This window comes from Ambystoma mexicanum, chromosome 11 (assembly GCF_040938575.1).
Source record: "Ambystoma mexicanum isolate Mex_15411 chromosome 11, UKY_AmexF1_1, whole genome shotgun sequence".
In the NCBI taxonomy this organism is placed as follows: Eukaryota; Metazoa; Chordata; class Amphibia; order Caudata; family Ambystomatidae; genus Ambystoma; species Ambystoma mexicanum.
In genome coordinates, this window is record NC_090934.1 from 834,827,763 (window position 1) to 834,850,098 (window position 22,336).

At 51.9% G+C, this 22,336-nt stretch overlaps 1 protein-coding gene across 2 annotated transcripts in view; it reads left to right on the plus strand.

Moving 5' to 3' along the window:
- Window positions 1–22,336, plus strand: part of GTF2H1 (general transcription factor IIH subunit 1) — a 1,239,907-nt gene that overhangs the window by 605,603 nt on the left and 611,968 nt on the right. The gene's annotated exons all lie outside the window — the stretch shown is intronic.

Here is a 22,336-nt window from a genome sequence, read left to right on the forward strand (position 1 = left end):
GGACCCGTACTACCAGTTCAAGGCTCCACCTTTCGGATTGAAGTCGGCCCCCACAGTGGCACTGGTAGCGGCCCATCTACTTTAACAGGCTATTCACGTATACCCGTACCTCAAGCAGGCTGTCGGACACACTTGAGACGACTGTCCAGCTACTGACGGATCTGGAATTCTCCATCAACTATCCAAAGTTCTGCTTGATACCATTGCAGAATGCACTCTTCCTAGGAGCCAGACTCAGTATGGTGTCCTGCCTGGCATCCCCCTCGGAGGAGAGGGTAGCGGCCATTCAAGAGAAGGTACAGCAGCTGTTGTCGATGAAGACGGCCACGTTGCGAACCATCAAGTAGTTGCTCGGCATGATGTCCTGCATCTACCTCATCTGGCTCTGCAGGTTGCAAATGCAACCTCTTCCGGAGTTCCTGGACACTCGCTGGGTACAGGTGTCCAGAAGCTTTGTGGACAAGATCCCGCTCGACGAGATCTGTCGGGCGATAAGATGGTGCGGCGTCCGCTCCAACATCTCCCGGTGTGCAGGGTTTCAAAACCCTCTATACCACGAGACGGTCACCACGAATGCTTCCCTGGAAGGTTGGGCAGCCCACACCAGACGTCTACACACAAGAGGTCTCTGGCTGCCGGAGAAGGTCCTCCATATCAACATTCTGGAGCTACGGCCAGTGTTCTGGACCCTCAAGTCATTCCTTCCGTCTCTGAAGAGCAAGGTGGTAAGGATCTTCACTGACAACACCACCACCATGTTCTACATCAGGAAGAAGGGAGGCACTCATTCCAAAGGACTCTCCAGGGAAGCGCAGGACTTGTGGCGCTGGACCGTCAGACAAGAGATGTTCCTCTTCACCTAGCGGGAGTCAAGAATACCATCGCAAACTCCCTCAGCGGGGAGGTGCGCTCCTGCCGCGAGTGGGAGCTGCGGCAGGACCAGGTGGACCACATCTTCGTCCCAGATCGATCTGTTTGCGACGGCAGCTAACTCCATATGCCAGAAGTTCACCAGCAGATTACACCAGCTGAAGAGCCTGGTCGACGCATTCTCCTTCCCATGGGAAGGGCTGTTTCTGTACGCATTTCCCCTGTTGCCTCTCCTGCTAAGAGTCATCAGCACACTCACAGTGCCAATGCAGATGATCTCATCGCCCCGGCCTGGCCGAAGGTCGATTTGGTACCCAGACCCAGACCTTCTCAGCCTGTCGGTGTTTCGTCCGGTCAAGCTGTCGGTTGTTCCGGATCTTCTCACCAGAGAAGGATGTGCAATCCTAGATCGCGACCCAGGATCGCTGAACCTGAGGGCTTGGCTCTTGCAGCCCTAGATTTTGGATGATGCAAGTTGCCAGCAGACTGCAGGGAGGTCCTCGCAAAAGGCCAGGGCGTTGTCGACCTTCAAGTACTACGGTCACAAGTGGAAGTGTTTTGCTATGTGGTGCTGGTCACCGAAGATTACCCCTTTTGAGGGTCACGGCCCCACAGATCCTAGCGTACTTGCTATCCTTGGCCAAGGCTGGACTGGCACACTCCTCCATCAAGGTGGATCTGGCGGCCATCTCCCGCTACACCAGATTGACAGAAAGATCGTCGATTCTGTCCCTTCGACTCATCAAGGAGTTTCTCAAAGGACGTTCAGATCTTTCCTGCCGTGAATGCTCCTGCCCTGGTGTGGATACTCAACGCGGTTCTGACGAGGCTCAAGGGGGGGGGGCCTCCTTTGAGCCTCTGCATCAAGCTCCACTCGAATTCCTCTCGTGGAAGACAGCTTTCCTAGTGGCCATCACCTCTGCCAGGAGGGTGGGTGAGATCCAGGCCTTATCCTGCAGACAGCCATACCTGACTTCACATGAATCGAGGGTGGTGTTACGTACGCACCCCTACTTTGTGCCAAAGGTTCAGTCGCAATTCCACCTCAACGAGTCTTTGGTGTTACCTGTCTGCCTCCCCCCCCAGCCCCCCCCCCCCAACATTTGTTGCTGGGGGCCTTGCATCTGCTGGACTTTGCTTGTACACTGAAGTTCTATGTCACACTCTTGAAGAGTTTTCGGAAGACTTCAGAAATGTTCATAAACTTTGGTCCTGTGAACGTATGTAAAAGGTGCTAAGTCTCTCGCAGCATCCTTGATTATTTGTCCAGGGCAGTTGTCCCCTTGACAGTTGGACGGTTTCAAGAATAGAATCATTTTTTCTGTATCCCGGATAGAGACTTTAGTGAAACTGAATGGTTCAGGACCGCTAGTGGACTCTGAAGGGATAGAGAGTGGTGGTGTGGTGAGTTGTAGAGAAGCTTCCTTATTAGGGATCTTAGTTTGAAGTGTAGAGATTTTGTTAGTTGGTGCATTCCGAATGCTGGTGCACCATTGCTTGTCCTTAGGTGCGGTATCTGATGGGGACAAGGGGATTTCAGTTCCATGAGGTTCTGAAACAGTTCATTAGTGTTAGAACTGGCATTGGAGATTCTTACATTGTAAATGTCTTTTTTGGTGCAGATTATTTCCTTTTTATAATGGTTGACAAAATTGGTCACTAGTGTCCTATTTTCCTCTGAATGGAGTGTGGCACCATTGGGTTTCCAGTTTTCTTTTTTGTAGTCTGAGTTCTTTGAGGTGAGGGGTGAACCATGAGTTGAGGTGGGCTGGTTTACTTTTACACATTTTAAGTGGTGCGATAGTGTCTAGGGCTTTGGCCATAGTGGTGGTAAACACTTCAACAAGACCAGTGGGGTCTGTGTTGCTAGGGAGAGTGTTCAGGGATTGAAGGATAAGGGTTAGTAGCTTATCCGATGTAATGGTTTTTTAAAAAACTTTTTGTTGGGAGAGGTGGGACCCTGATAGTATCTTTAGCTACTAGTTTGTCTAGCGATAATGAGAAATCAATCGGGTGATGGTCGGTCCATGATTGTTGGGTTACTTTAGTGAGTTTGGTCTCACAGTTCAAGTCTGCCACCCAGTCAAGGGTTCTACCTTTAGTGTGAGTTGACACAAGGACCTTTTGGGAGAGCCCAGGTTATAAAAGGGTTGAGGCTAGCGCCAGGGCATGTTTTTCCTCTGGATCGTTAAATCTGAGGTTGAAATCTCCTAGAATAAGTAGTTGTGAAGATTCTTAAGAATTGTTGACGAGAAGACTGGACAGGTCTTCAAAGGCGTCAATGGATCCTGGCGTTCTGTATATCAGACAGATGGTGAGGGTATGGCAGTTGGAAATTGGCATTTTTGCTATTAGTAGTTCGCAGGATTTGACTGGTGGTGTGGGCAGGAGTCTTTTAGCAAGCTTTTTTGCTATGATAGCTAATCCGCCTCATCTAGTATTGGGTCTGTCCATTCTAAGAATTTGGTAATTCTCAGGGATTGTCAATGGAAACTTTGTAAAAGATGTTATTGTTAAGTTGCACCAATAAAAATGTATACAATTCTATGAAAAAACTTTTTTCATTGAATTTCATAGGTTTTTATTAGTGCAATTTCACCATAAAATTCCTTTAACAAACATTGTTACAGGGACGTTATGGTTACAGGTAAAACAGAAAAACCTCAGAAATTCGCTAGTTATGGTAAGCTAAGCAACCATAACTCACGCCACCACCGTGCACTGCTAAGACTAACACCCAGGACATCAAAGTTGACATCACAAATGTCATTGATGATATCAGTGTACTTAAGAATTTACTTTCCTTTTTCATGCAGAATTTTTGTCTCTGCATTCTATCTGTACATAAATACAATCCTTTATTGTGTAACTAATGGTGTTATATTAACCCTACCACCCTGCTCCCCCTTCTAAAAATGAAGGGATAGGGTGTGGCAGAGTGTGGATCTGAGGAGAAGTCCTACATCTTAGGTGTGGGTCAATCTTTCTTTGCTCTACAAATAGAACTGCAACTTGGGAAAATGTGCGCACACTAGGGACTCAAGATTGCCTTACAGGTGATCTTAGTCGACAACTATTCCAGCACATACAAGTCCTTCTAAAGCCTTTGGCTATTGCACTGTTGCTCATTTGGTATGGGAAACTTGCCTTTGCTTTTCCATCGGCACAATTACTGTAATGGGTGGTACAGGGGATGCAGGGGTAACGGAACACCTAAAGTAGTCATACCACTATGAGCGAGTCAAGTATGGTAGCCACACCTAAATGGGGGAGTTGCGTTTTTGTGGTGCAATTTACATGAACCAATATTGTCAAATTCCTACTAAATCTGTTAGTAATACTGAGAATTCATCCTTTTGTAGCCCAGTGCCCAGTTGGGGTTTAAAAACTGTCTTACACAGGACAATGCTTCCGCCTTTCAAACCAATACACAAATGCACTTAAATGAATCTTACTTTAATTGGAGCTTTGTTTATAGCAGTCACATCCATAAGAAGGAATGTGAATTTCAGCCCCTACCAGAGGAAAGCTTTTCTCCATACAAAATGATAAATTGGTCTTTAGGACACATCCAAGGTTCTCCCCAAAATTATCATGAAATTTTGCATCACTCAATTGCCTTGTATTTGTCACAGAACCAGTGCAATGTGCTAAAGAGTTTATATACACTGCAGAGTCATCAGCTTTTACTTGGAGAATAATACCCATCAGAAAGACAGCCCAGTTCTTTGTGGCATTCAAAAAGAGGCAATCCCGAGACAGTTAGGGGACATGTACCAAGATGGACGCATGAGGACGTCGCTCCACTCTGAACCGTTTGGCCTACCAAATTCTATTCTCCCCTGGTGGAGACTGGCTTGCCCAGGGCCTTCCTCGGGCTCCCGCGGCACCTGAGGGATTGTGAGCAGTGCCCCCTCGCCAACCTAGCCTTGGGTGGATGACGGTGACCCAGAGGGCTGAGTAGATCCAAAGGCCTGGAGCTTCACGGTCCTTGCACTTGGGACATAGAGTGCATAGACATCCTGCCCAGTGGAGAGCCAAGTGGAGATGGTGTGATCCAGCAGGGGGCCGGTAAGATGTCCTGAGACGACCTTGAGCACCCGGCGGCCCTCGAAGATCGGAAGGCAGGGAGACAGAGGTGCAGTGTCCTGCAGAAAAGACACCTCTGGTGCTGCTATCCCAGCAACTGCAGCAGGCCGAGGTCTTTCCCCTTTTTTTCCCGCTCGAGCCTCTACAGAGGGAAGCCGCGCACCAAACATCTTCCGGCATCCAGGCGGCGAGTGTCCCGGAATAAGGTTTGGAGGGGAGGCAGCCGGGCAGTGGAGGGGCAGGGAGTAGGACCAAGGAAGACTAGAGGAGAGGCCCGACCGCCACGAGGAGGCACCCCAGCGAAGGAGGGCCGAGCATTGGGGGCAAGGGCCGACGGGAAGCTGTGTGAACAGGGGGAATATCACTGAAAGCGCGACCCAGAGGGTGAAAACTGAGCCTCCCAGAGAGGCATAGACTTTCAGCCCAACACCAGGTGGTGGGGACCCACTGGGGCTTGTCCAGATCCATGCCCCGGCCCGTGAGCCGGGCGGACGATCAGAGGCCCCAACTCTCATTGAACATGCCCAAGAAGTGAGACACTCAAGAAGGAAGGAGGCCTCGAGCTGGATTTGGGGGTCTGTATCGGGGCTCGCAGCGGGACCCTTAACCGGACGGAGGAGGAGAGGGAGAAGATACAAGAGGAGGAAAGACAAAGGGAACCACAAGAGAGCTCACGCCCTACGGCGTGGAGGGGAGAAGGCTCATGAAGACTGGGCTGGCCAGTGATAAGTTTGGAAGCCGTTGAGTCGTCTTAGAGGAGACAGAAGAGAAGACTGAGCTGCAACTAAAGGGCAAGTTGACCCGAAGAACGGGCACAGAGCGCCCACAGGGAGGTCCATCTAAGAAGATTCCAGTAGACTCCCAAGACAAGTCCTCGCCATGCCGACGAGGTGAGCGGCCCTAGGAGGCAAGACGAAATACAGCAGAGTACAGTGTGAAGGTCTGTGGATGCTGTGGACTGGGGTTCCCGCAATCCTGAATCTGGGGGCAGGTACTAGGCCCTGGAGCACCTCCGGGACGGAAGTGGATGCAAGGCTCTCTATATTGTGCAACAGGGCTACACTGATTTGGAGTTGAGGGCCTTGCACTCACACAGTTCGCGAAAATCTCCGCACCGGCAATCTACAGGATTGTGAAGAAGCATCCACCGCGTGGGCGAACCTTTGGTGGTAGCTGAGCCCAAGCTAAGAGAGGACCCACCCGGGGTGCATAACTCAAATATTTCCCACATAGCTGAAGTGAAACTGACAGTAGACGCTTAAGTCCAGGAATAAGTACCAATAAGAACCCTCACACCGACCTCGGACCCTGGAATGGCGTGGAGACGGGCACACAAGACCAGGTGTAGATACCCTGCCCTGCACTCAACAACTTTTGGCCACAAAAGAAAGGGGGTTATACCCCGACAGACAAACAGGAAGTGGCCCTGGAGGAGATACAGAGTCGGGCTCCAACCACAAGGAGGGCCCCGACAGGGCTTCTGTTTCTGCAACGTTTGCAGAGATTCTCAGGCACCCCCCAGGTGGTGACCCCCTCCAGTTCTCAAGAAATGGCATACGCGGAGGGACACTCCTGCCCCCGCTTTGACCAGGGACTACCTGAAGGACATATTTCACGAGATCAAGTCTATTAGAACTTACATTACAACAGCCAAATTGATGATTTAACAGCTTTCTGCAAACTGCTGAAAACCTGGCTCTTCCCCTAAAAGCCAACCGGTAAACTAACTAACCCAAACAATCAGCATCCCAACGTCACCCAACCCAACAAACTACCTGAGGCGAGAAATTGACAGCTAATGAACCCGAATATAAACCAGAACGACCAACAAAATTGAACGAGTAATGTAGATCAAAATAGTGAAGCGAATAATAAGAATAAATCACAGGGAAACTGTAATGAGATGTCAACTACTGAAAGGCACTTACTTCACGAAGAGGGAACAAAATGAATGGCATCGATGAAATAGTTAGAATAGATGTAGCGTGTTGAACAGATGAATGCACTGAGTGAAAGAATGCATGAGTGGAAGAACTGATGACTATATAGACAGAATAAGTGTGTAAATTGAATGAGTATGTGCACCGGATAAATGTATAGAATGGAGGAACTTGCTAAGCGTTGACTGTGCAGAGTGGTTGACGATAAACAGCTGAATGCACTAAATGGAAGAATGCATGAGTGGAAAAACAGATGACTACATAGACCAAATGAGTGTGTAAATTGAACGAGTATGTAGATCGGATGAAGGTATTGAATGGATGAACATGCTAAGCAGATGAGCGTCTGGAGTAGTTGGGTGTGAAGAACGGACTAGCATGTATGTCGGATGTGTACATAATTACAGAGACGTGAATGTAGATCTGAGGAATGCATAGAACGTATGGGCGTGTACAGTGAGGGAGCGTATAGTCTGCGGGAGCGTGTGGAGTCAGAGGAGTGTAAAATGGGGAGCGTTTAGAGTGGAGGAGCGTGTAGAGTGGAGGAGGGTGCGGGGCGGAAGAGTTGTAAGGGCGGAAGAGTGTATGAGTGAGTGAATGGGTAGGGGGAGTGGATGAATTGAATGTGTGGAAAGCATGAGTGAATTGAGCGGATGAGTACATAGAACGGATGAGTGCATAGAATGGAGAAGTGACGAGAGCTGTGAGAGTGCGGCAACAGATGAGCGCAAGTGAGCTGGTGAGTGCGGGGAGCTGATGAGTGTGGGAACGGATGGGGGTGGGTGAGTGCCGGGAACGTGTGAGTGCGGGAGCGAGTGAATGCGGGGAGCAAGCGACTGTGTAGTGTGGGCGAACATGAAAACCGGGGTCTGACAAGACTGCACGCGTAGGGCAGACAGAAGTGCATGCATGAGGCAGGCAGGAGCGCGCAGGGCGGTCTGGGTGCATGAGTGCATTGAGCATACCGGAGTGTAGCACAGACGGGAACGCATGGAACGAATAAAAGTGCATAGAAAGGACTGGAGTGCATAGAACTGCATAGACGGACATAATATGGCCTTGAGAGCATGTAACACACCATAATCACACCCCACGCTTACTCTTCTTTACACCACCACTCAACTAGAACACAGTAATACTATGACACCATTCGGTATAACTGTTTTCATACTAACATCTCTCGCTCACTCCCCATCATTCTAAGCGAACACTGCTGGTTACACCCCCCCCTTCCCCAACCAGGCGTTCCACTCAGGCCTAACGCAGCCACGGTCGGTCTGGATAAATCCTGCCAGAACAAACACATACCCCTGATCTCAACCATCACCGCTACCGCTAAGAAGCAGCTCTTTCATGAATACCACACCAGCTGCACACATACATGGTGCGCACACGCGCCGTTGACTCTCCCTAGTCTCTCTACTCACCTGAACTTCGGTTCCCAAGGGCGTTCAACCTACCAGCGCCTTCAGACCATACCAATGGTATATAAGGCGCTATATAAATGCAAAATAACATAACATAACATACAAGCATCAATCTGCAATCTCAAGGGCAGGGTGGACAAATTGGAGGACAAAATGGAGGGAATGGAGAACAACCATTTATAGATGGACGTCCTCGATATAAAATATGAAGCGCGCCTAGCCGATCTCGAAATGAGGGAAGAAGAGATATTGCTAAAGCTGGACGACTTGGAGAACCGAGAAAGGCAGAATAACCTATGAATTCTTTGAGTGAGAGAACAGAAAGGGTAATCGGCAATTGAAGTTGGCCTGAAGGTGCAGGGTCTGATGAACCAATTGTTCACCCTCGAAGGAAGAGGACAAGGAGGTGCAGCTGGAAAGGGCCCACGGAGGGGGTAAGGGCCTGAGGTCCATAGTGGTCCGCTTCCTTAGATACAGGGAGAAAATGGAAGTTCTGGAAAAAGCAAAGCGCCTAGGAAGCTTCCTCTATGAAGGTGACACAATCAGTGTTTCAGGACCTTTTGGTCCTCATGATAGGCTCTCCGAATGTCAAGGGCTTCCATTCCCCCACAAAAGGCTCTTTACTGGTAAAAGAAATTAGAAATTGTGACCTAGAGGTACTCCTGATAAAAGAAACTCAGACAATACTTGGGGAAGAAAGGCGCCTCCCGAGGGCACATGTTGGGCAGGCATTCTGGGCGTCCGGATCCCTTTTTTAAAAAGGGTGGAGTGGGAATTTTACTGAACAACTATCAGACTCTCAGAACCGGTAGACTGGAGCCTAACAGATGGGAGGGCACTGGGGGTCTCAGGGACCATAGAAAATACGAGGGTAACCATAGTGTCTGTTTATTGCCCCAATGTTGGCCAAATGCAGTTCCTGAGGGAGACCATGGGAGAAGTCTTGGATAGAACGGAGGGCCTCCTCATAGTGGGGGGAGACTTTAACATGTGCGCAGACAGGGAAATGGATCACAGTGGGGGCAAATCCCTTTGGGAAGCAGGGGGGATCCGCAAATAGAGGGTTTGTTGACTACATGTGGTACCAGGGGTTAATTGATGTGTGGAGGGACTCACACCCTACGGTGAGTGGTTACACCTTCTAGTCACCGGTCCACGGCTCCAGAACAAGAATAGATTACCTCTTCATGGAAGAGCAGCATATTAACAGGGTGGGTACTTGCAGGCATTTCCCCATCAGTTGGTCGGACCACTACCTGGTGGAAATGGAAGTAGTTCCGTCAGGTTGGAAATCCAGGGAATCTCTCTGCCGATGTAATGACCTCCTCCTCAGACACCGTCTTTGTGGAAGAAATGAAAGAGGCTATTGGGGAAAAGGGTCATGGTGTGGGATTCTGCTAAGGCAACATGGAGGGGCCTCCTCATTAGGGAAGGTGCTGCCAAGAAGAGAATTAGGACCCTGTTGTCCCGAAACCTCAGAGGGGAGATCCACCTCCTAGAGAGGGTTCAGGGTAACGAGGAGGGGGATAGGGAAGAGGACCTTAAGGTGGCAAGAGGTAAACGTCAGGAGCTGAGAGATGTAGAGATGGGGAAAAATGGTGTCCAGCCTCCAACTTTTGAAACAGATACTATGAGAAGGGGAATAAAGCGGATGCACTATTGGCAGCCAAACTACAAGGCCAGAGAGCAGAGAGATGGGTAACAAGGATTTGGGGAGAAGGGGGTCAGCAGTGCTCAGGGGCAGGGGCAGTGGCAGGGGAATTTGCCACGTTCTACGAGAACCTATATGGGAAAGAAGGGGCCTCCGACGAGGATAAACTGGGGACATACCTTGCAGGAGTGACTACTTCCGAGACTCCGTACGGGGAAGACCCTCAAGCTGGATAAGCCCATTTTGCAGGATGAAGTGTTGAAAGCAATGTCTGGTGTGAAACTGGGGAAAGCACCGGGTGGAGGATGGATATACGGCAGGGTTTTATAAGACCTTTGCAGGACCCTTGTCACGATTCTTAGCTTTTTTATTTTCTAAAATCATGACCACCAGGAGCCCTCCCTCCCCTCGTCCTTTGGGAGGGCATTGATTACAGTCCTCCCAAAGGTAGACAAAGACTCTGATGACTGCAAGACCTACTGACCCATCTCCCTACTCCATGTAGATGCCAACATTTTCACCAGAATACTATAAGAATGGGGGGCCTTATGCCGAGACTCATCCACTCAGACCAAGTGGGTTTCATTCAAGGTAGACAGGGGGCAGTCACCCTGTGTAAGACACTACACCTTATGAGAGCAGCCATGGGAGAGGAGGGGAACTGGTGGCCATAGACGCAGAGAAGGCCTTTGACCGGGTGGACTGGGGCTTTCTTAACTGGGTACTCCGGAAATGTGGCTTTGGTAAGGGTATACTACAGGGCATCCAGGCTTTATACAAGAGCCAGTCAGCCAGGGTTACAGTCAACGGGCGACTGTCACAGACTTTCAGGTTACGAGGCATGAGGCAGGGGTGTCTATTGTCAACCCTGCTGTTCGCCCCAACGATGGAAATGCTGGGGGAATATCTGAGGACATCCCTGCTGGTAGAGGGCATCAGGGTGGGTGATAAAGAATTTAAACTGTGGCTGTACGCAGACGACGTCATTCTGCACCTGAAACACCCAGTCCAGTCCATCCCTGCAGCCATGATGGTAATCTGAGAGTTTTGGGAGGTTGGAAAATCGGTGGTCTTCCCCTTTCTCCAGCACGGGGTCTGGCATGGATTCACATGCTCATGAATATTCCCCGTCGTCAGGCCGGGAATACTTGGCATAGAAAAAATCAGTATCAGTTTCGTTTCTGATCTGTCTTTCTCAGTAGTAACCAATCACTGGTCTCTGGGTCATACTGCCCCCAGCCAATGACTGCCCTCTCCCTAAGCCCCGCCCCTGGCAGCCATCCTCAGATTTTTACCGCACGTTCAAGTGTTGGGAGTCCTCGTGCTGTAACTCTCGAGCTTTTGCTGCGTTTTCGCGCTTTTTTAGGAGATTTTCTAATTTTTTCGGTTAAATAGAGCCTCAAGCTCCACCGTGTCTACATCTGATCAACGGGGATCCGTTTCGGAGTTTCTACGCCCCTCAAGGGTGAAGATTTCATCGAGTTACGCTTTTGGAGGATTCCAGAAGTTCCGGGGCCTACCCCGGTCATGGCCCAGGAGAAAGGAAGCTCGACGCCCGGGAAGCTGTTCAGGACCTGCCAGCTTCAGAACGTTTTCAAGGAGGATGAGCATTCGTTATGCCTCTGTCTCCATGAGGACAAGACGCACAAGGAAAAAGACTGCGCCTTTTGTGGGAACATGTCGGAGCAGACCATGAAGGATCGCCACCTCCGTCTCGCCAACTGGCTGGAAGGTAAGAGCCCGCCAGGCGAGAAGAAGAAAAAGAAGTCCAAGCGGTCTTCTAAGTCCTGTGAGGGTGCCCCGGTGACGGGGGCCCAACAAAAGGCTAAGCACCGCAAGTCCGCGGGTACCGGGAGCGCCGAACGGTCGGGCTCCTTTGCTGCCAGGCAGGGCGCATCCTCCCCGGCGCCATCAACCACGAGCCAACGCTCTGGCTCGGGTAAGAGGAAGTCCGAGAACCCGGCGAAGCTTCTGGAGAGGCCCTGGTCGATCTCGAAGATTCTGGCAGAGGGGGAGCGAGGCTCGGACCCTCCCCCCAAGGTGAAGGCCCCAGGCGTACAGAAGGTGACGCTGGCCTTAATTCACCCTGCTAAGACCTCGATTGAGGATGTCGCCGCGGCCCTTGCTCATCCTGTGGAGGCTACACCAGTGGAGGCGCCCTCAGGAACCAGAGTCTCCCTGCCACCGTGGAGGGAGTCGTCTTTCAGGCCCATCGAGAAGACCCCCACAAAGTCCTCGTTGGAAAGGATGGGGGAGGGGCTGGTGGCCATCGTGGATACTGACACGACCTCTGAAGAGGAGCTCATCCAAGTCGTGGAAGAGGCCCAGCCCATCGGGAGGGATCCCGACGAGGGCGACGACGAGAGCGACAGTGTCGCAGACAAGGCTCCTCAAGAGCCCTCGCTCCCGTCGTTTCTGGCGCCGCAGGACACCTCGGCGGCCATTTTGTCAGCCATTCAGTCCTTATGCTCGGAGATAAGGACTAGGTTGCCCCTTCCCCCGACGGAGGTACCTGAGCCAGACCCGACGGGGGAACCGGAGCCAGGGCCTTCGGAGAGCCCACCACTTAAGAGGAGGATGACGCATCCTAGGCCTCCTCGCCCGCCTCTGCGGCCTTCTCTGCCTTCCCCCCGGTCTACTACCCACGGGGATAATACAGGCATGGACACGACTACGATGGGTACGGATGACGACGGAGGCGACGACTGGACGTGTCCCCCGTCGCCCCCTGCCCGGGCGTCCCCGCCCGACGAGATTGGATCCTTCCATGCCATGATTTCCAGGGCATCCGAGCTCTTCCAGCACTGCCCCGAAGAAAAGAAGGAAGGGTTCCTTTACCAACGGCGCGAGGCTACAAGGAAGACGGTCCTCGCCGTACCGCTTCTTGATATCTGGGATGAGGGGCTCGCCCTCCTCAAGAACCCTGCCACGGCTCCTGCAAAGAGGGACCGGTACGAGAAGAAGTACCGGGTCCCCGACGCTGCCCCCTTGTGCCTTAGGGCGGAACCTACCCCGGATTCGGTCGTTTCGGCGGCGGCTAAGAAGAAAGCGGGGGGGGGCGGCATCGGCCTCGACTTCAACCTCCCCGCCGGACGGCGATGGTAGGAAGCTGGATGCGATGGGACGACGGGTCATCTCATCTGCGGCGACGACCATCAAGGCGGCCAACGCCCTGGCCATCGTAGCCCGCTACGACAGGGAGTTGTGGTTCAAGATCGCCCCTCTGTTGGACTTCCTTCCGGACGCCAAGAGGGCTGAGGCCCTGGAAATCTTACAGGAAGGTGAGATTGCCTCGGCCACGCCATTACGGTGGCTACGGACATCGCCGACACCGGTTTCTGTCAGTTGGGCAACAGCGTTTGCCTGAGACGACGAGGATGGCTCGAGGATGGCTCAAGGCGACGGATTTCCGCCAGGACGTACAGACCAAGGTTTTGGACATGCCCTTCGATGGGAACAACCTTTTTGGCAAGGCGGTTGATGAGTCCCTTCAGGCGATCAAGACGGACACAGACGGCCCGTGCACTGGGTGTGCTCCAACAGCAACGGCCGTCCTTTCGGAGCTCATGAGGCAGACGAGGTGCCTCCAAGGGAGCCGGCAGCAGCTCCTCAACGTACCGTCAAGCGGCAAGATCTTCGTCGCAGGAGGTCTACAGGGGACGCGGCAAGTCGAGTGGATCCTGCCGTCGTCGCCAAGGTAGTCAAGAAGGCAAAGCGGCCTCCAAGCAAGATTGAACTGACCGTCGGGTCGGGCCCCCGCCGAAGCACCCCAGTGGGAGGCCGGCTGACGAATTTCGTCGGCGTTTGGGAGTCCATCTCCACCGATCATTGGGTGCTGGACGCCCTGGCCCTGGGGCACACCCTCGAGTTCCAGAAGAAGTGCCCCCGCATTCCTCCCGTGGCCAGGAAGGAAAATCACGTCCCTCAACTGCTGTTGGAAGTAAGGGCGATGCTCAGGAAAGGTGCCATCGAGCTTGTTCCAAAGAGGCTTCGGGGCTCCGGAGTTTACTCAAGATACTTCCCCCTAAAGAAGACAGGAGGATGGCGTCCCATCCTGGACCTGCAACGACTGAACAAATACATCAAGGCACAGAAGTTCCGGATGGTCACCCTCCAGCACGTGCTGGGACAGCTGGAGGAGGGCGATTTCCTGTCGTCGTTGGACTTGGAGGATGCGTACTTCCACATCCCTAGTCTAAAGAGACACCGAAAGTTCCTCAGGTTCGTGGTCCAAGGGCGGCACTACCAGTTCAAGGCCCTCCCGTTCGGATTAAAATCGGCGCCCAGGGTGTTCACCAAGTGCCTAGCACCGGTGGCGGCGCGGCTGCACCTGCAGGGGATTCACGTCTACCCCTACCTGGACGACTGGCTCATACGGGCAAGGACAAGGGAGCTCGCCGTGGAACACACTGCGAAGACCGTCCAGCTGCTCACGGACCTGGGGTGCTCCATCAACTTTCCAAAATCCCACCTGGTCCTGTTGCAAGTCGCCCTGTTTCTGGGAGCACAGCGCGACACAGTGGCGCGGCTGGCCTCTCCGTCGGAGGAAAGGATAAGGACCATCCTGGGAAAGGTGCAACGTCTGCTGGCCACGGACGTGGCCAGAGAGAGGTCTATCAAGTCCCTCCTCGGAATGATGTCCGCCTGCATTTATCTGGTGTGCCACTGCAGACTTCGGATGCGGCCCTTGCAAGAATTCCTCGACGCCCACTGGATCCAGCCGACGGGCAGCTTCGAAGACAGGATCCCGCTCGACAAAGCGTTCCGTCAGGCGATACAATGGTGAGGTATCCGCTCTCATCTGACGGCGGGAACAGGTTTCCTAGCCCCGACCCACCAGGTGACGGTGACGACGGATGCCTCCCTGGAAGGTTGGGGAGCGCACACCAGGGGTCTCCACGCGAGGGGCCTTTGGCTCCCGGAGGAGAAGACACTCCACATCAACATCTTGGAGCTCCGTGCAGTGTTCTGGTCCCTCAGGTCCTTCCTTCCGTCCCTCAAGGGGCAAGGTGGTGAGGATCTTCACCGACAACACCACCACGATGTTTTACATTCGGAAGCAGGGCGGAACCAGATCCCCTGCCCTATCCAAGGAAGCCCAGGATCTGTGGCATTGGGCCGTCGCCCAAGGGATGTTTCTGGTACCCTTTCATCTGGCAGGGATAAAAAAACACCATCGCCGACTCACTCAGCAGAGAGCTGCGCTCGTGCCACGAGTGGGAACTGCGCCAGGATCAAGTGGACCGACTCTTCCGACGATGGGGCGAACCCCAGATCGATCTCTTCGCGACAGCGGCAAACTCCAAGTGCCCGAGGTTCGCCAGCAGGTTTCCCCAACCGAGGAGCATGGGCGATGCTTTCTCGTTCCCCTGGGACGGCCTGTTCTTTTATGCGTTCACGCCGTTGCCGTTGCTACTCCGGCTCGTCAACCAGCTCAAGAGGTCCCGGTAAAGGATGATCCTCGTTGCACCGGCATGGCCGAGGCAGATCTGGTTCCCGGACCTTCTGGACTTGTCAGCGTCCACACCAGTCAAGCTGCTGACGGACACGGATCTTCTCTCCAGAGAAGGAGGTGCTATTCTTCATCACGAACCAGAGTCGCTGAACTTGCAGGCCTGGCTCCTGCAGCACTAGGGTTTGGAGGATACGACATCCTGGCCGACTGCAGAGAGGTTCTTGCGAAGGCCAGGGCATCCTCAACTCAAGTGCTACGGACATAAATGGAAGAGGTTCTCTGTCTGGTGCCGTGCACAGAAGATTAACCCTCTGCGGATTACGGCCTCAAGTATTGCCGTGCCTACTGTCTTTGGCCAAGGCTGGCCTATCTCACGCTTCCATCAAGGTACATCTGGCTGCCGTCTCACGTTACACCAGAACTACAGGACGGGCGTCCTTGTGGTCTCGACTGGTGAAGGAATTTATGAAAGGACTGTTCCGATCATTCCCGCCGGTGAAGGCCCCTGCCCCGCTGTGGGAGCTCAACGTGGTGCTAACTAGGCTCATGGAGGCCCCCTTCGAGCCTATGCATTCAGTGCCGTTGAAGTTTTCTGTCGTGGAAGACAGCATTCCTCGTGGCCATCACCTCTGCACGACGAGTGGGAGAGATCCAGTCCCTGTCTTGCAAGCCTCCATACTTGACTTTACACGACACGAGGGTGGTGCTGAGGACGCACCCCCTCCTTCATGCCCAAGGTGCCATCGGACTTCCACCTCAACGAGCCCTTGGTGTTGCCAGTTTTCTTCCCATCGCCTTCGTCGCCGGCTGAGAGCACTCTGCACTCGCTGGATGTAGCTAGAGCACTGAAGTTCTACGTGGACCGCACGACGAGTTTTCGGAAGACATCACAGCTGTTTGTGAACTTTGGACCTGTGAATCAAGGGAAGGCTCTCTCGAAGTCTCCCATTTCCAGATGGCTCTCTGGCTGCATCATGCACTGTCACCGGTTGGCAAACCGACCGTTGCCAAGCCGTCCGAGGGCCCATTCGACCAGAGCGATCGCTGCTACTACGGCGTTCCTGTCTGGTGTGCCCCTGCTCGACATCTGCAGGGCTGCTACGTGGAGGTCGACGCACACCTTCACGAGATTCTACTGCGTCGACCGGGATTCCAGGGAGGAGCCCAGAGTCGGCCAGGCAGTGCTGCGCAACCTGTTCGCCTAAGGTGAGCCTGGTGAGGAGGTAAGAGTTGCTTAATGTTGAGTTGTTGTATTGCTTGATATTGAGCCTTTTGCCACCGCCCGTGGTTGTGCATGTGTATACTGCTATGTATTCTTATATTCATGAGCATGTGAATCCATGCCAGACCCCATGCTGGAGAAGGAACAAGTTACTTACCTGTAACTGTTGTTCTCCAGCATGGGTCTGGCATGGATTCACATGCGAACCCTCCCGCCTACCCCTCTGCGGCTCTTCACTTGGTCATACTGCCACTTCACGTGCTACCAAATCTGAGGATGGCTGCCAGGGGCGGGGCTTAGGGAGAGGGCAGTCATTGGCTGGGGGCAGTATGACCCAGAGACCAGTGATAGGTTACTACTGAGAAAAACAATTCAGAAACGAAACTGATACCGATTTTTTTCTATACCGAGGATTCTCGGCCTGACGACGGGGAATATTCATGAGCATGTGAATCCATGCCAGACCCATGCTGGAGAACAACAGTTACAGCTAAGTAACTTGTTCCTTGCTCTCGATTCCACTAGAAATATAGAAGAATTAGAGCCCCTGGGGTTGCAGATTCATTTGGAGGGGGAGAAATACCTCGTGATCAATATTGTTTGGCCTGGACAGGACCTGGGTCAGACGAACTACCCTCCCCTGACACATTATTTGCCGAAATGGAGGCATGGGGGAAGGGGCAGTTGTCATGGATGGGGAGGCTCAATGCGATTAAAATGAATCTCCTTCTGAGGGTTCTATATTTGTTCCAAATGCTTCCGATTCGGGCCCCGGAGGAACACCTGAAAGAGGCTAAGCGGCGTATCACGGGATTCCTATGGCAGGGCCAAAAGCCCAGGGTGGGATATGGGACGCTCATTCTCCCAAAGGAAAGGGGAGGAATAGGCCACCCGGATCTGATGAAGTATTATAGGGCGGCTCAACTTGGGGCAATGGTTCCACACTTGAGGGAGGACCCAAATAAACAATTAGTATTTCTGGAAAACCAACACCTGCTCCCAGCAACGGTGGGGGAATGGCTCTGGGTCCCAAGGAACAGCCTCCAGAGACGTATTAGAGATCATCCGATTCTGGGGGTCCTCTGGGAAATCCTGGCTATGGGGCGAAAGGGGGAGAGAATCACCACCTGGCCCTCGCCCATGAGTCACATCTGGGCACCACCGGTTACGGATGAAATACCAGAGGTCAAGCATCAGCCCTGGTTTGGGGCGGGACTCAATAGGGTGGGCCAACTTGTACAAAATGAGGAATTTATAAGCATTCAGAAGCTCGAAGAGACACTTGGTATTGGTGGGTTGTCAGTTTTATACCTCATGCTAAAAGGGATATTCATGTCTAAGAAATTGAAGAAGCGCATTCAGAGGGATCTCACCCCAGTCGAAGGTTCTGGGAGGGTATGCAGATATGAAAGGCCTCATCTCACGCCTGTATGGGGCACTGTTGGAACCTAGGGAGGGGGGTCCACCAGAGGTCTCCGAGCACAATGGGAGCAGGGTTTTGGCATGGAGATGGGAAACAAACTGTGGCATCAGTAATGTAGTCGAGCTTTCAATACTTCCATCTCATGCCAGTACAGGTTGCATGCGATAAAACTCCTTCATCGATGGCAATACGACCCAGTGCATCTGTCCAGAATGTTCCCAACGGTGGATCCCCTTTGCTGGAATGGGTGCGGAGCCAGAGCCGACTACTGGCACATGTGGTGGGCGTGCCCCAGCGTGCAGGTGTTTTGGACCGAGGTTTTGGGGTGGATCAGGGACGCAGGGGGAGGGGGGGAAGCGCACAGTTTGGACCCCTTTTGTTTGGGTTGGAGAGGAGTGACAATAAGTGGGACATGCCATCACGCCTGGTACATTTTCTTCTATTGGCGGCACGTGCATGTCGGGCCAGTCATTGGAAAAGGGGGCTCCTCCCCACAGTGCGGGAGTGGTCTGGCACAGCCAAAGACATCAATCTCATGGAAAAGATCTCTGCAGCGATCCATGGAGGTAGCCCCTCAGTGGAAACTGGTCACATTTTGGTGAAAGGTAAAGGGGCAGGTAGTTTGAAGGATGGAACCAACCCGGCCTCCAAACGTTTTAAACACAGGCGAGGAACGCCATGAACCCCACGGGGGCAAGGACGATCTGGTTGCAGCCCACTCGGCCAAGAACTTACGCATGAGAATACAGTTCATAGCTTTTCTGCCTAAATCGAGAGTTCATTTGGAAAATGGAGGGGTGTGGGTGGGTGGGGAAATAAGGGGGAAGTATGACACGTTGTCTATTGTTTTGCTAGAGGGTTCCACCCCCCATGTTGTACAGTTTCATTGAAGTGTGACCATGTAAAATTCAATAAAAAGAAATAATTTACACCAAAAAAAGAAGCAATCCCAACAGTAGAGCAGTGATCTCAAGGTCAGACAGTACAGTGTACCAAAGAATGCAACAATCTAACAAAGACTCATCTACTTGAAACAATGGCACATTCAACAATGGCAGCTGAGCGCTATACTTGCATTATTGGCAGAATGTATCACTTGCAACCATGCGCAGACCTAGAGCATATTCAAACAAGTGTGACAAACACTACTGAAAATGCATTTAAGACTGGACCTATCACGCACACTTGACTAGGAGTAATATTGCTCTGCTTTTCTATGCACAGCATGTCAATTACCACCAATGGTTTTTAAGCTTTTTTTCTCTTTGATGACCACATTTGACTAACCCAACCTCCACGCAAATGTGTACAATATAAAAAAAACAGCCAAAAAGTAGAGTCCCCTCTACGAACAAGGCCACATCTGGTTTTAGTGCCCACCCAGGTGGGGGTCTCTCTGGGTACAGAGGGCTCAGGGTTCAGGCCTGGATTACTCTTGTTGACTTAGGGTGACTTTAACATTGCAACAGTAAATAAAAAAAAGTACTTTAAGTATATTGATTATATTTTGCATTGAAACTACATTTCAGAGTAAAACCGTTAGATAAGTAGAGATGTTAAGCATATTTCCCTTGTATACATTTTCCATTACAACATTTTTAACATAAATATAGATGAAAACAAACAATCTGAGAAGCACATGGACTAGGACAGTACTCTGCAAACTTCATCTCTGCAGAGGTTTTTTGACTAAGACTCCCATGACCCCCTCACCATGGAGGATGCTGAATAAGGCATATGGGCGATGTGGACCAAAACATCTGGGGTGGCAAAGATTGCAGACCCCTGATTAGGTGCATTGTGGATAGTACGTGCATTTTCTACATGGATCTTATAACTGATGGGCACCTGTCGACACCTAACTTAGTTTAGTAAGCCAATGGTAATACTCTAGGCCAGCTACTAGATGGAAGATTATGCATAGGATGTGACTCAAAGATGGATACTATTACAAGATACAAGATGGATTCTATTTTTGGATACTATCCAGAAATACTATCACTAGAAGCCAATGTCTTTTTATTAGACATAGAGCTATATGCTCAGGATTGCAGGATACTTACACACGCATGTAGTGCAGGTTCATATTTATTCCCCACCTGTTTTGAAGCATCACCACATCAGTCAGCTATTAGAAATATATATGGATAGCTGCTGTTTGAGGAGGAAGCACTTATCTATGGATACAGTTGACCTCAAGTTGGTTGCTTGGAAAACAGCTTTTACGTTGGCAAGCTCCAGGCTCTTTTGCATAACATCCCTACCAAATCTTTCTTATGGACATGTTGATGCTGCAGAGCCATCTGTCCTTTATACCAAGGTGAAGACTGGTATTGACGTTAATTAGTAATACTGTCCAAAGCCTACATATGAGGCACACAGAATTTGAATGTGTGAGTAATTCAATTTTCTCCAGCATTGGTTCTTTCATGGATTCACATGCTTAGAATATTCCCCGTCGTCAGACTGGGAACCCTCGGTACACTTATAAAACCGTTTCCCATGGGAAAAACTCCTGACACTTCTGTGTCCTATCTACATCGTTTTAGGGCCGCTTACGCATGCCCCAATAGGACATAGCAGTATAAATGCCCCGCCCCCACGGCTCCCTTCATATTTCAACCGTCTCCAAAGTAGTGGGATCACCTCGCATCGTCTACTATTTTGTCAAGGTTGTGTCGTTGAACTTCGTCCTGATGTCTGGAAAAGCTCTGTTCCGCCCGTGCGCTACGTGCGGGTTGAAGAAAGTGTATGAGGGGGACGGACATATGGATTGCATATATTGTCTACACCCTCACCATTCGGCAGACAAGTGCGACATATGTAAAGGCTTATCCCAAAAGACTCTTAAAGACCGAAGTCGGCGGTTAGTGGCATGGTTGAGCGATGGGGGCATACCCGCCTTCGGAGGTAGGCTCCACGCGCAGCGTGGCCTCAGCATCAGAATCCTCAGGGGCCACTCGCTGCTCGACATCGGCGGTGAAGAAACCACGGATGGCGGAGAAAGGGTCGTCGGGAAGCCTTTCCGCAAAGGAGTTATCATCGAAGAAAACCTCGTCATCATCTTCGTCGAAGGAGAGAAAGGAAAGATCGAAATCCTTCTCAGGTGATCCCCATAGATCAGCGTCGAGTCGAGAATCGGAGAAACGCAGGTCAAGTTCAGAAAAGGCGGGAACGCCTCAGGGACCCACGCGACCGCCACCACCGTCGACGACGGCAGGGCAGTCGTCGACCCCTTCTCTACCATTGACACAGTTGGTCTCGTCTATTCTTGGGCCGCAGGTGGTGACGACGACAGGCCCGGCTTTGGCCTCGTCGACGGAGATTCCGCAGGAGGCCTGGCGACCAGAAGTATTTGGCCCGGTTTTACTGGAGGCGTTGCTGCAGCAAGAGGCGGCCTTGTCGGTGTCCTCGGGAGATGAGGAGTGCGAGAGGGTAGCTGGCCCTGCAGAACTCTGGTTATGAGGAATTGGCAAGCCTCTCTCCGGGGGAACCAGCATTCCGGTGTCTAGCCCTCTTCTTAATCCGCAGTCGATCTTATCGCTGGAGGTTCTATCCACGTTGCAGACCCTATTGAAAACATTGGACGAGAGACTACCTCAAGTAGCAACTCCGGCCAAATTGACCATCGACAAGCCGGGCCCGTCCCGTCGGCCAACTCCAACAGTGCCAACAACGGTACCAGCAAGTGAAGACCTTGCAGGTGCACGCCAGGTGGAGGGAGAACTGCTAGATTCGGACTCGGACAGAAGGACCCTGTCGGATATTTCATTATCCCCCTCCAGGGATCCAACCTGGGAGTCGGAGGCTGAATTAGAAGCCCCAAGGAGCCCAACTCAGCTGTCTCCCCCGGACGACATTGGGTCATTTCACGCCATGATGAGCAAAGCATGTACAGAATTTGGATTGGCCCAGGAGGAAGAGAAAAAGGACTTTTCTTTTCGTCCACATGGGAAAAAGGAGGAGGTTGGTGTTCAGTACCCATCCTGGATCATGTGTGGCAGGAGGGTTTACAGACGATGCGTCACCCTTTCTCGGAACCCGCAATAAAAGGTCGGCTGGAGAAGAAATTTAAGGCCCCAGAATCCACCCCCAAATGTCTGTCCTCCCAACCAACCCCTGACCCGGTGGTGTCAGCGGCGGCGGCGAGAAAAGCGAGGGCCCAGCACAAATGCACGACCCCCTCAGAAAACGAGGCCAGAAGACAAGATGCCTTTGGCAAGAAGGTATTGTCAGTGGGAGCAACTACAGTGAAGGCG